The sequence below is a fragment of the Anastrepha ludens genome, chromosome 5 (assembly GCF_028408465.1).
Source record: "Anastrepha ludens isolate Willacy chromosome 5, idAnaLude1.1, whole genome shotgun sequence".
NCBI lineage: Eukaryota > Metazoa > Arthropoda > Insecta > Diptera > Tephritidae > Anastrepha > Anastrepha ludens.
The window spans coordinates 125840542-125853234 of record NC_071501.1 but is presented as its reverse complement, the minus strand read 5'-3'; positions in this window follow the sequence as shown (position 1 = coordinate 125853234).

The window sequence follows — 12693 nt, the reverse complement described above, 5'->3', positions numbered from 1 at the left end:
GACGACAGCGCCGTTGCAATATTATCCGCAAATTCACGTCAAACAGGAATTTCTTCAAACAGACGACTATCGAGATAAAGCAGAGGCTGCGGCTGTGGCCAAAGGAGAAGAGGAGGCAAATGATAACGACGAGAACACAACACAGGCAGCTCCACTCAGACAAGGTATGGTAATGTGTTTAGTTGGATGGCATGTTTTTAAGTGTGTGTATTTTATTGTAGACTAGCAACCCGCCCAGCTTCGCACGGGTATAAAATATATACCCTATGTCACTCACTGAAAAAATGATTAAAATCGATCCAATAGTTTTGGCTTATTAATTATTGCCCGTGGCCCGCACGCGTTAAATTTGGAGTAAAACAATTCCCCTTTCTTTATAGCATGAAGATTTCCTGCTATCTTTGGGATATCTAAATTCATACCCTACATTTTTGCATATTAACTTTTTGCATTTTTACATATGTATTTATTTTATTTTTACAACAATTACTATATTACAGAATGTCTTTATATATAACGTTCATAGCCTTCTTGTCATTAGACAATACAAACATGTTTTCTCTAGAGGTTACTCTTGAAAGAGCGACATACAGTTGGCCATGTGAAAAACAGTCAACACTCAAATCTAAGCCTGCAACGTTGAAGGTTTGACCCTGAGATTTATTAATGGTCATTGCAAAAGATGTCTTTACCGGAAATTGTAAGCGTTTAAATTGGAATGGTAGATCCGATGGTATCAGAGGGATTCGGGGAATCAATACATCTTCTCCGGTACCACATCCTGTGAGTATTGTGCACTCTATTATGAAAGTTTTCAGTGATTTTACCAGCAAACGCGTGCCATTGCAAAGTTTAGGTGGACTTAGGTTTCTTAATAAAATAACAGGACAACCTATTTTCAGCTCCATTTTGTGAGGAGGGAGTCCAGACGGTTTCAAAGAATTTAGAAATTCTGTAGGAAATTGAACAGCTTCTTCCAAATCGAGAACAGTATCGACCGAGTAGTATATTTTCGTCGGCGCATCAATCTTTGAAATAATCAAGTTATTTACTTTATCTACTTGTTCGTTAGTTGGTGACAGAATAGCTCTTTCTTTAAACCAAGATATTGTCTTATAACTTATGTTATCAATGTCTGGATAGACATTGTTGACTAACTCTTGGATATTGTCTATCAAAACACAAAGGTTTTCTAGGTTAATCCTTCCCTCACTTTGTGTTAATTCTCCATTGCCAACTTTTAGCAGCATCTCTGGAAATAGCCTGTTCTCACGTGAAGATGACGAAATCCTCATATTAGTTTTAAGCTCTAATTTATTGACATACGACTAAAGGTGGGATCTTTTTAGCGAAGCATTTATTTCGTCAGCACGTGTTCCTCGAGTCACAACTGGTAGGATTTGACGGAAATCTCCTGAGAACAGAATTGTACATCCACCCATAGGTGCATTTTTGTTGCGCAAATCGCGCATTGTCCTATCCAGTGCTTCCACAGACGTCTTGTTTGACATGGTAGCTTCGTCCCAGACTATTAATGAGCAGTCACGCATCAATTTTCCTGTATTGCTCTGTTTAGAAACACTACAGACGCTGTTATCATCATCGGTGGCGATTTTCAGCGGGTGCTTCATTGTAGAGTGTGTGGTTCGGCCTCTTTCCAAAAGAGTAGCGGCAATGCCGGATGACGCAACAGCTAACGCAATTTTTCCGGTAGATCTCAATTACTAATTACTGTTGTAATATCTTGAAAAATATTGTTTTTAATTACAGTGAAATTCCTTATAACCGGACACTCACCGTCGCAGTGTTTTTGTCCGGCTATGGGAGATGTCCGCTTATAAGGGATGAAGTCACAAAATATATACCACACATATAAATTGTATTGTACATAGTTTATTTAAGAAATTTTTGGAAGTAAAAAATATTTGCATACTTTAGTATTACATATAAATACATATATGTACATATAGCGATTAAGTACATTGTACAAGTCTTTACATTTCAATACTAGTTTGATTGAAAAAATTAGGTAATGCTTGATTGCTTTAATTTAAAATGTTCATTTTCAAAGTGACTCTCCATATTTTTAATGTGCTGAAAAGCTACATAAGTCATTTTTTGCATATTGTTTCAAGCCCGCAACAAGTTTTAAAGCCTCATCCTATGATGTTATAGGCTCACTTATTTCTTCTGAAAATTCATCTTCTGAATCACTTATGTCCATAGTATCATCTTGTTGGTCAAATTGAACTTCTATATTGTTGTCCTCAGTGAAAACATTTTGATCCATTTGGAGAAAACCTTTGAACGCAACCATTCGCATGCAACTGACTTAATAAACTGAATGGAAAACTACTCTTAATTTAAAACACAGGACTTGAATGAGTGTATACATGTTAAAAGGGGAATCACCTGTTTCATTTTTATAATGAACAACAAAGCTTGCTTGTGATATTTTTGAATTTTGTCCGTTTATGAGAATTTTTTTTATGAAAATGGTTTGAAATACCTTGTCCGCGTCCGGTTATTAGAGTGTCCGTTTATTAGGATGATATTTGTATGAAAAAATGAATGAAAAACCTGTGTGCCCAAAATTTGTCCGGTTATTGGAGCTGTCCGGTTATAAGGACTGTCCGTAATGGGGAATTTCACTGTATATGCTGTAAAGAGCCATATACATAGATCTATATGAAAACAACAATGTATTTAAGGTATTTAATTGGATAAGGATTAATGTTGTACCCATTTGTTGAAATCGCTTCGAAAATAAGCTATTAGTTGTCGTAAAAAGTAAATGACAAAAAATGTTATTGTATGGAATTGATAGCAAACTAAACGCGCTCCGAATCAATAAAAACTATTCAAAAACTGTATTTTAATTATGTGCGATTTACTAATATAGAACCTGAAAATAGCGTTTTATTTCGCTGTAAAATTGTATGTACATATAATTACATGGAATTCAGTACATACATAGATACATATGTACATATGTCCGAAATGAAATAATGCGAGCGATTCGTAAATACATACATACATACGTCACCATACGATGTAATTCAACATTAATGAGGTGTGGTGAGATTATCGCTTAACGCCTGTTGCTTCATTCGGTTGACAGCGAACACACACACAAACAGCTTTTTTGGAAAAAGAGCTGCTTTTGTTTAAACAATTTTGGTTAAATAACAAATATATCAATTTTTTTTTTATGCAGAACGAAAGTAAATATTTCAAAGTCAAACTCTAAAAAAGTTGCATTTTAATTGGTTGATTCGTTTATGATTTATGGCCGTGAAAACAAAAAAATTATGTTTTTTTGCCACATTTTGACCGATTGCCACGCCCCCTTTATATATTTCTTCACATTATATAGATATAAACCTTCCTCTTCAATCAATCTATCTTTAAAAAAAAACCGCATCAAAATCCGTTGCATAGTTTTAAAGATTTAAGCGTATACGGGGACATAGGGACAGAAAAAGCGACTTTGGTTTATAATATGTAGTGATACGGGGACATAGGGGCAGAAAACGCGACTTTGTTTTATAATATGTAGTGATATGCACTTTATATCGTCGCTAAACGTTAGAAACAAAATATGGCACCGAAACTTTAATCAAAAGATTTCATATCTCCTATTTTTTAAAGTAAACAAAACTGATAGAATGAAGATAATCAATAATAAGAACAATTTAAAAAAAATTTCGAAACCCACAATTATTTAATGACAGTGACTAGCAGAATTAATTTTAAGTAAAATGATGCTCGAAATTTTTGAAATGATGCGAAAGTTTATTTCACCAAAAAAATTTATAAAAATATTAAAAAGAACTGAAAATATTTTTCTTCGAAAAAGTCTAAAACAAAAATTTTCGACATAGAATAAACTAAAAAACAAAATTACAAAGGACATTTGAGCCAAAAATTGTATAAAATATTAAAAAGAACCGATAATATTTCATTTTCAAAAAACCTAAAACAAAATTTTCAACATTGAATAAATTTGCAAAAAACACTAGTTTCAAAATTAATTTCACCAAAAAAAAGTATAAAAGCGTTAAAAAGGACCAAAAATATTTCGGTTAAAAAAAAAACTATATTTACATTTTTTTAATTTGTTCTGTTACTTCTTATTATACTCAAGCCTACAAATAAACCAATTTTCAGAAAAACGTACGACAATATTCAAAACACATGGATGAGCTTATATAGAATCGCTCTTATGTACGATAATATGAGAAATTTAAAAAGATTTAGAACAAAATATTGTTTTTAAGAATAATGATCAGTGATTATTGGTCATTGGAGGATGGTTCCATGTGTAGAAGTCCACGCAAGTGGGGAAAGTTACTGATCGAGATTCACTTGGGAGTGGCCAGGACGATTCTTCTGCATATGGTTCAAGCAGCTCACAACGTCCGCGATTAGCCCACGTATCCTCTTGGTAGCTTCCGAACACCCGTTCGGGAGTGAGCTAACGTGAGAAGGCGAAGCATCCCAGCATAGCTGGTTGTGCGCTGGGTTTGGGACCCGCCACTTAAAAATCCCCCCCAATGAAAAGAACTGCAAAGCCTCGGATGAGAACTGCCTTTATTGATGATGACCCCTGCAAACGAAATAAGGAATATGATTTGAGGGCATCCACCTGGAATGTCCGGTCCCTTAATGGGGAAGGTGCCTCTGCCCGGCTGGTTGATGTCCTCGTGAGAGTAAAGACTGACATCACTGCCATCCAAGAGATGCGATGGGCGGGGCAAGGTAAGAAAACCATAGGACCTTGCGACGTTTACTACAGCTGCCATGTAAAGGAGCGCAAATTCGGTGTCAGATTTGTTGTCGGAGAGAGACTTCGTCGCCAAGTACTGTCGTTCACTCCGGTGAACGAGCGTCTTGCAATAATCCGCATCAAAGCGCGGCTTTTTAACATCTCGCTAACTTGCGCCCACGCCCCGACGGAAGAGAAGGACGACGCGACCAAAGATTCCTTCTATGAGCGCTTGGAACGTTTCTATGAGCGCTGCCCCCGCCACGACATAAAAATCGTGCTAGGCGACTTCAACGCCAGGGTGTCCAAGGAGGGAATTTTTGGTCTCACAGTCGGAAAATTCAGTCTGCACAACGAAACATCCGGTAACGGACAGAGGCTGATCGACTTCGCCCCGGCCTGAAACATGGTAGTCTGCAGCACCAGATTCCAGCAAAAAAAGATACACCAAGCAACCTGGCTGTCTCCTGATCGAAAAACGCGAAACCAGATCGATCATGTTGTGATAGATAGAAGACACGCTTCTAGTGTATTAGACGTACGTACGATCCGAGGACCCAACATCGACTCGGATCATTACCTTGTTGCAGCCAAACTGCGCACCCGCCTCTCTGCAGCAAAAAACCTACATCTACCTACGCAAAGAATGTTCAACATCGAAAGGCTGCAATCACAACAGACAGCCAGAAGATTCGCCACTCGACTCTCACTCCTGCTCTCAGAGCGCACTGCCCAACAAACCGACATGCACGAGCAATGGAGCAACATTTCTCGTTCCCTACGTACCGCCGCCGAAGAAGAAATCGGATACCGGCGAGCCCGAAAAAACAGTTGATACGACGGGGAATGTCATGATGCCGCTGAAAGAAAGGATGCTGCCTATAGAGCCCCGCTGCGATCATGGCCACAACCGCGCTGTTAGTTCTGCCTTCTCCAAACTGGATAAAGAGGCAAAGCGAATGGGTTTGGTGGTAAACGAGGACAAAACGAAGTACCTCCTGTCTTCAAACAAACAGTTGGCGCACTCGCGTATCGGCACCCACGTCACTGTAGACAGTTATAATTTCGACGTTGTAAAGGCTTCGTTTATTTAGGAACCAGCATTAACACCGATAACAATGTCAGCCTTGAAACCCAACGTAGAATCTCTCTTGCCAACAAGTGCTACTTTGGACTAAGTAGGCAACTGAGCAGTAAAGCCCTCTCTCGACGAACAAAACTAACACTCTACAAGACTCTCATCATGCTCGTCCTAACGTATGGCGCAGAAGCTTGGACGATGACAACATCCGTTAAAGCGACGCTTGGAGTGTTCGAGAGAAAGATTCTGCGTAAGATTTTTGGACCTTTGCACGTTGGCAACGGCGAATCACGCAGACGATGGAACGATGAGCTGTATGAGCTTTACGACGACATAGACATAGCGCAGCGAATAAAGATCCAGGCTACGTTGGCTGGGTCATGTCGTCCGAATGGATACAAACGCTCCGGCTTTGAAAGTATTCGATGCGGTACCAGCTGGTGGTAGCAGAGGAAGAGGAAGGTCTCCTCCGCGTTGGAAAGATTAGGTGGAAAAGGACTTGGCTTCACTTGGTGTGTCCAATTGGCGCCGGTTAGCACGAGAAAGAAACGACGGGCGCGCTTTGTTAAACTCGCCCAAAATCGCGTAAGCGGTTATCGCGCCAATTAAGAAGAAGAAGATCAGTGGTTACAAGTGTCCTATTGAAAGGAACATTTCCAAATATAAGAACTCAGCATTAATCCTGCTTATATCGCTCCATTAATGCATTTGGAGCAAAAAGTCAATCCTTAATACATTAACTACTCTTTTTTTTCTTTTAATATCTACTCTGCAGTCTAACCTGCAGGAGTTGTGGAGATGAAGAAGAAATTAAGTCGGTACAACACCTCCTCTGTGAATGCCCTGCGCAGAAGCCGTGCCAAATGCTGGTATCAAAATGGGCTGTAGGGCCACCGAGTGTCTAGCCTTAGACACACAACCTGGCTAGCCGAAGCTAACCTATTTAATATCTACTCGTATATGAGTTCGAGTTCAATAATTCACCTTATTCCAAATTCTGGTTATGGAAATTCTGTTGAAGAAAATTACAAAGGCAAATAGCAGCAGTGTTTGAGGCAAGTCAGGTTGCATTGCTCGCCACTAAATTCTAGATTGACTCATAGAAATGGGAAAAACCCAATAGCACAATGCACAATTAAATATAAATGACTCGACATATATGCGTCGCTGTTGCTGTGTTATCATAATAATTTGCAAATGCATTTATGCTAAATCATCTGCACTAATGTGAATCCGTAATTTACTATAAATTTTCATATCGAAAAATCATATGGAAAAATAAAATAGAAGTTGTAGTACTCATAAGCCCTTACCGTAGAATAAATAAATAGGTAAAATAAAAAATCTAATATTAAAAATAAGAGGGGAAGTAAGTAAGCAGGTTTCCTTTTCTATTTTCTGTCAGTGTAGCTGGTTTAAGATTTTATTGGGAGGTTGAATTAGTTTTAAAGGTGACACACAGATGGCGCTATTTATCACTTTATCGCGTTGGCAATACTGAATATATATTCATGACAAAGCCTCATCCCTAGGCTTTGTTTATCAGTATCTGTCATTTCGCTGAAGTATAAACAACGCAGTGTTTTCGTGCTCCGAGTATGTCAACTTTCGTGCCGTCGAAACGCAATTTGCGGGAAGCTTTGCTTTTCTGCTTCAATTTGAAAAAAATACAGCCCAAGCCCGTGAATTGCTGCAGGAGGCCTACCCAGACCATACTCCGTCGATTTCAACATGTGAGTACTGGTTTCGACGATTCAAAAGTGGTGATTTTCACACCGAAGACAAGGAGCGTCTTGGCCAGCCCAAAAAGTTCGAGGACGCGGAATTGGGGGAATTGGTAAACGAGGACTCGTGCCAAACCCAAGAAGAGCTTGCTGAATCATTGGGCGTTGATAAATCAACCGTTTGCAAGCGTCTAAAAGCGATGGGAATGATCCAAAAGCAAGGACATTGGGTCCCGTACGAGTTGAAGCTGCGCGACGTCGAACGGCGATTTTTTACGTGCGAATTGCTGATCGAGCGACAAAATCGGAAGGGTTTTTTGCATCGGGTGGTGACTGGCGACGAAAAATGGATCCACTACGATAACCCAAAACGCAAAAAATCATGGGGTTTGCCCGGCCACGCATCAACGTCGACGGCCAAGCAGAATATTCACGGCAAGAAAATCATGCTCTGCATTTGGTGGGATCAGGTCGGCGTCGTATATTTTGAGCTGCTCCAACCGGGCGAAACAATCACGGGGGATCGTTACCGACTGCAATTGATGCGTTTAAGCCGGGCATTGAAAGAAAAACGGCCGGAAACGGTAAAAAGGCACGACAATGTTATTTTGCAACATGACAACGCTCGGCCGCATGTTGCTCAACCTGTCAAAAAATACCTTGGAACGCTTGGCTGGGAAGTGTTACCCCACCCGCCGTATAGTTCAGACATAGCTCCCTCCGATTATCATTTGTTCCGGCATATGAGTCTCGATTTGGCGGACCAGCGGTTCTCCTCGTACGAGGCTACCAAAATATGGGTTGAGTCATGGATAGCCAAGCAGCGGCCAGAATTTTGGAGAAACGGCATTCGGAAATTGCCCGAAAGATGGGCGAAAGTTGTAGTTAGCGATGGCCAATACTTCGAATAAAATATTTTGTACCGTTTTTTCACAATAAAGCCCCAAATCTTCGAAAGAAACCTTTAAAACTAATTCAACCTCCCAATACTATAGTGAGTTGTCTTGTTCTTCGAGGATTCCTTCCTCTCCCTGTGCTCCCAGCTGGTACCGCATCGAATACTATCAAAGCCGGAGCGTTTAAATCCCTTTGGACGGCATTACCCAGCCAACGAAGCCGCTGGATCTTTATTTACTCCGCTATGTCTATGTCGTCACAAAGCTCATTGCGCTCATTGTTCCATCGCCTACACCACTCGCCGTCGCCAACGTGCAGAGATCTGAAAATCTTCCGTACAATCTTTCTCTCAAACACTCCAAGCGTCGCTTCATCGGATGTTGTCATCGTCTACGCTTCTGCGCCATACGTTAGGACGGGCATGATGAGAGCCTTACAAAGTGTTATTTAGTAAATAATAATCGCTAGCCATATAATTCAGAGTTGCTTAAGTTTAAGTAAAAACCACTTGCACTCACTCATATGTATTTAAGTCAAAAGTCCCAGCTATTGTCCCAAAAAATATCCCAGCTATTGATGCCATACCAACAAATGTCTATGAATTTATCCAATCAATACTTATTTGCAACACCTCTAAAAGCCGTGACAATAATACCACCAATACACATATGCTCGAAGGATAAGTGTGTGGTAGTGGTAGTACAACGGCAATGAAGATCAAGGCAATACAAAATTCATCATAACAAAGGAACGTTCAAATTTCAATAATCGATGGAAAACAAGATGTTTCCTCAATCGCCAATCGTTCTACACACATTTCGTATGATTCTGTGCGTATGTGTGTATGTGTATAAGTTCGACAAAAAAAGCCATTTATATGAACCACTAAAGACTTGTGAGCCAACACTCGTGTCATTTTTTAGGAACATGTTCTTCACTTACGTACTTATTCAGAAATCCCTGCGCTTCTCAGACACATTTGCACGCTCCATCCGCTTCGGCTTGTTTTTTACCCTGCCAATATGTACGTACAAGCACAAGTTAACATATGCACCCCTTTAATTTGTGGGCTCGAACAGCCTTTTCAGGCAACACGAAGTGTTTGACAACCCTTTCAATCTTCATAAATGTTGCCAATGTTGTTGCGACATTAACTCCTTCTGCCCCTTCTGTTTATCTAATACGCGCACACACAAGCAAACACGCATGCCCTACTAGATGAACTGAGGCGATTTTATTGGTCTCCATCAACAACAAAATTAAGCTTTTGTTGACACTACCCGCACTCGGTGAATGCTCCTGGCACGGTCCGGCATTTCCTTTGGTTGTCTCGGCGCAGTGTTTATCAAAATGCTGGTATCATCTGTGTCGGCATTAGATTTGGGAAATCTCTGATTTGGGGCTGCAAAGAAACAGGTCGTTTATTTGCCACCAAGTTTGTTGCACAGCTAACGACAAGTGAAATTGAAATCTTTTAAACGCATAAAAAATTGAAAATCTCATAAGCACTGCTCCTTGGGCAAAGGGCGCAAGAGCTGGCCACTTTTTTATTTCATGAACACGTAAGGAAGTAAAAGGGTTAAGTTGTTTATGAGAGTGTGGAGAACGACCCGTTTATCTACATACATACATATTTGCTTTTGTACACACATACACATATACATATATATCTCTGCCGGAATAAGCGGCGCGTGGTCGGATTGTGCAATCTGTTGCTATGAAAAGTTGTTAACAGTTTGTAAATACCTCGTTTTTCACTTTAACACTTACTTTGGCAATTTACGATTTCGCACACAAATGTACCAAATCTATGTAAAGATGTATGTGTGTGGGTGTAGATACTTGGGAGGTCAATGTGCGTAAACCCATTTAGCTATGTGACAATTTAGCAGAAAAAACAGGTATCGGGTGTAGATATCAGTTGAAAACAGAAGTTGCATGCAGCTGGTCCCACTTCTTAAGTCTTTCCTTTAAAATTGTTGGCTAAATGCCCATTTAAATAGCAAAAGCGTAAAGAAATCTAAATTTTTAAAATCAATAAAAAATCCATGGAACACTAAAACTGTCATTTCAAACGCTCATAGAAGTCGGCAAGTCAGCCAGCTTTTATGTAAAAAAAATGTTAATTTTACTTCCTGGTAGGTTCGTTCCTTGAGACTATGGTGGAATTTGATATACGAAAAAGTGTCACATTCAGAGTTAATCTTAGCAAGCGCGGCACCTTAATCACTCCTAGCTAAGAGGAATAACAAGTTTATGTTAGACCGCGAACTGACAGCCAGCAAGCAAAGTTGGAGAATTCTATATGACAAAAATATGCCTATGAAACTAAAATAGAAAATTTGTAAAACTGTTGTCCGACCCGCAATGGCGTATACCTCCGTTAAGCAGGATGCAGCGACAGTTTAACCAAATTTCAGCATCTATCGCACTTGATTTTTCTTTGCCTAGAACATTTTTTACGGACATTCTGAAAACGAAGTATAATTGTTAATTAGTCTGTAAGAAATTATTGTTTCATAGACTAAATATGCAAAAAACAATTTCAATAACTTCTCTATTTTTTACATACTTATGCTATTTTTTGTGTGCCTTACTTTGAGTTCGGCAGTATACGAGTATTTTTCGAAAAGGATTCTACTTGTATCTGAATGCCGCAATGACCTTTTGGCTTAAAACTTCTTTGCGGTTCTTTGGTTTTTTTTTTTTTTTAGTTTCTATTCTCTAAAGCTACATACAAAGGTAGTAATCGTTTTATGTAATATGCATGTATGTATGTTTATATATATACGAAAGTGCTGTGCGGCACTGATCAGTTCATATGTAAATTAATGATCTACCAGTGAAGCGGAAATGTTTTGGTCGCATGCAATCCACTGTTGTCTTGGTGTTTCAACGCTGCTGATGCGGCAATAGGAAATTTTTAAAAGTTATAATTATGAAATTTAATGTAAAACAATCAGATTGGTGAGGAAATGCAGAAACGAGAAAGAAAAAATCAAAATACGAACAAAGACACATACACACATGACAAAGCTTTGCGTAGTAAATGAACAGAAAAACGCAAGCAAACTGATATAAAAGCTGACCACAAAATGAGTAGCACGCCACCGGAAATTAAAGTAATTTCAAAGCCAAATGCTGATATCTTTGCATGAAAGAAAACTTTTCAAGAAATGCGTGTCGCACTGAGACAAAAGAGATGTGCTTGTGAATGTGTGCACATATTTAGTTGTGTGTATTTGTAATTCAATAAAATCGTAGCACTCATTTGCAAATAACTATTCTATTTATGGCCAAAATACTCTGGAGTATGTGTGTGTGTAACTGTGACTATTCACACAGGCTGAAGGGAATTTTCATTTTCAAACAAGATTTATTCATCGAATTACAAAGAGCACCTCTGGGAAAGATCTTCCAATATCAGTCTACTTGACTCCAGACTCATCTGCCGATTCCATACAGCAAAGCCAATGAATACAAATGAAATAAATGAATTTTTAGTTGAAATCCAAATAATGATATCCGAAAACGCGCGAACTCCTATTAATTTGAAGAGAAAAAATCCATTCGGAAAACTTTCACAACCCGATTTTTGTCTCGCTGCAGCAATGTCCCATTCACAAAACTCAATTCTACTTATGTATGTACTTATGGAAGTACAGGTGCGGAATGCACAAAACTAATGTAAACACACTCAGATGTATTATATGTATGCGTATATGAGTATATGTGTGTGCGCGTAAACCGTTCGTATCAATATTATTTAGCGCAGCCGAAGGAAGATAAAAGAAAAGCAATTATTATAATTGCAGGCGATATGCAGGCAACTAATTGAAGCAGCATCTTCTGGTAGCCGAAGTACAATCAAAACACAATAAGAAAATCTCAATAAGCGCACACACATATGTGTGCATGTATATTATGTATGTAGGTAGGCAAGTGGAGCAGAAATATCTGTGAATGCAGCGCATTGTTCCGCTTAATTATCTTCAAAAATTAAAGAAATGCAACGACCACAACAACGTCAGCAACGCTACAGCGACGCAACGGCAGAACGGCGGAAAGCGGAACGGCGCAGGCGCAGCCACTGCCGCTCCGTTCACCGTCTTTAGCGGATAATGTAAGAAAACATACACCATCACAACCAGCGCAAATGGGGGCTCGCAGGCTGAGGCTGAAGCTGTCGGCACAAGTGCATTGCCATAGGAATGAATTTATGT